The 2,500-nt window shown below is 35.4% G+C and overlaps 1 protein-coding gene across 1 annotated transcript in view; it reads right to left on the minus strand.

The window, feature by feature from the left end:
• Positions 1-2,500, minus strand: part of LOC138865286 (uncharacterized) — a 512,723-nt gene that overhangs the window by 57,015 nt on the left and 453,208 nt on the right. The gene's annotated exons all lie outside the window — the stretch shown is intronic.

The following is a 2,500-nucleotide window of genomic DNA, read 5'->3' on the forward strand; positions in this document are numbered from 1 at the left end:
GCCATTTACTAAAATTATACCAGACTGAAAGAGATTAAACTTATAATTCCATTAAATTACAGTAACAAGTATGATTTAGTCAATTACTGAAACGCAGTAGGAATGTCTTTGAAATGAGTAGGGGGAAGAGGAGGGCGAAGAAGAGGCTGATGAAGTCGGTAGAAATAATTAGAAAGGTAGACGGCTCGATTGGTAGATAAATAGATAGCCAGATAGAGAGGATAGGAAGGGAGAGAGAGAGGGAGAGAAAGAGAGAGAGAGAGAGAGAGAGAGAGAGAGAGAGAGAGAGAGAGAGAGAGAGAGACAGAGAGAGAGAGAAAGAGAGAGAGAGAGAGAGAGAAGAAAGAAAAAAAGAAAGAAAGAAAGAGGGGGAGAGAGAGAGAGGGAGAGAAGAAAGAAAGAAAGAAAGAGAGGAAAATGAAAGAAAAAAGAAAAAGAAAAAAAAAAGAAAAAAAAAAAAAAAAAAAAAAAAAAAAAAAAAAAAAAAAAATATATATATATATATATATATATATATATATATATATATATATATATATATATATATATATATATATATATATATATATATATATATAGACAGAGAGAGAGAGAGAGAGACAGAGAGAGAGAGAGAGAGAGAGAGAGAGAGAGAGAGAGAGAAAGAGAAAGAGAGAGAGAAAGAGAGAGAGAGAGAGGAAAAAGAAAATATAAGACATACAAAGGGGCAGAGAGAGGAAATCACACAGACAACAACCAAGAAAAAAGTCAGACAGACAGACACACCGCCAGACACAGAGGGGACGGGGTAAGAGGGGGAGGGGGTGGGGGAGGGTTGGAGACACCGGGTACAAATTACCCCCCCTAACAATGAAATGCAAGTCAGTAGTATTATTGGGGTTTACAGCTCTAACAATACTCCTGCTGGGTGGTATGTATAACAATGTATCTCCTTAAGAGTTCCGCTAAAACTGGCATGCCTGTCCTTGAAAGAAGGAGAAAGGAGAGAGAAGAAAGAGAGAAATGACGAGTAATGCCGCTAACGAGGCTGATAAAGGATGATAAAGTTTATAATCAATGTAATAAGGATGAATAAAATAACATGAGGGGAAGTGACGAGCAAGTAGCGAGGAAGGAAAAGAAGGGAATAGAAAGATGAAAAAATATGTATGTGAGAAAGGGAGGCGGGGGAAAGAAGGGAGAGGGGGAGTGGAGAATTGAGAAATGGGTAGAAATGATACGGATGCAGGGAGAGAAGTAGAGGAAAAGATGGAAGAGAGAGAAAATAAGAACGAGGGGTGAGGAAAGAAATAGAGTAACGGAAGCAGAAATGGAAGCATCAAAAGAAGAGAGAAATGAAGAGAGTGGGAGAACGGAAGAACGACCGGGAAAACAAATGAAGCAGAAAAGGAAACAGAAAAGGAGAGAGAGAGAGAGAGAGAGAGAGAGAGAGAGAGAGCGAGAGAGAGAGAGAGAAAGACAGAGAGAGAGAGAGAGAGAGAGAGAGTGAGTGAGAGTGAAAGACAGAGATTAAAATAAAGGAACGGAGACAGAAATGGAAACAGGACGGGACGGGAGAGAGAAGAGGAAAGAGGTGAAGCGAATAAGAGAGAAGAGGGAAAGAGGAGAAGAAGAGGAGGAGGGGGAGAACGGAAAGGGAGAAGAGGGGGGGGGGGGGAAGGTCGTACTCCAAAACTAATGTCAAAGTGCCTTAGGCTTTACGTAGTTGTCGAGGCTTCTCCCATGAAGGTTTAAGACAGGTTATATTATCAAAGAAAATGACATTAATAATTTAAAAAAATAATAATAATAAGTGATTAAAAAAAAAAAAATGTTGGCGAGCGCGAGAGTATCGACTTTAATGGTTTCTAATATCGCAGCGAGAAGTTGATGTTAAAAGCATAAAAAAGAAAGAAAAAAAAGAAAAAAAGGCACAAAAGAGCCAAAGGATAAAAAAAAAAAAAAAAAAGCATAGATAAATAATTTCATTATTTCTTCGTTTACATGTTTATGATTTTTTCGACTGTTGGGCAAGAAGGAAAAACAAAGGGAGCAGAAAGAGACTTATTGAGCTCATAGTCGTGTTGTCAAAAAGGTACAGATGGGCTTTTGTGGGAAGAAGGCGAAGGAAGAAAGGAAGGAAGGAAGGAGACGAGGACAGGAGAAAAGGGCAGAATTACGGGAAGGGGAGATGGAGCGAAATCGTAGATAAAAAGTGAGGATATATATACATACATTTATATGTATAGATGTGCAAATATATGTATATATATGTATATATATATATATATATATATATATATATATATATATATATATATATAAATATACATATATATATATATATATATATATATATATATATATATATATATATATATATATATATATATATATATATATATATATATATATATATATATATATATATATATATATTTACACATCTATACATATATATGTATGTATATATCCTCACTTTTTATCTATTTATATGTATGTATGTATGTATAGACAGATA

This window comes from Penaeus vannamei, chromosome 2 (genome assembly GCF_042767895.1).
Source record: "Penaeus vannamei isolate JL-2024 chromosome 2, ASM4276789v1, whole genome shotgun sequence".
Classification (NCBI taxonomy): Eukaryota; Metazoa; Arthropoda; class Malacostraca; order Decapoda; family Penaeidae; genus Penaeus; species Penaeus vannamei.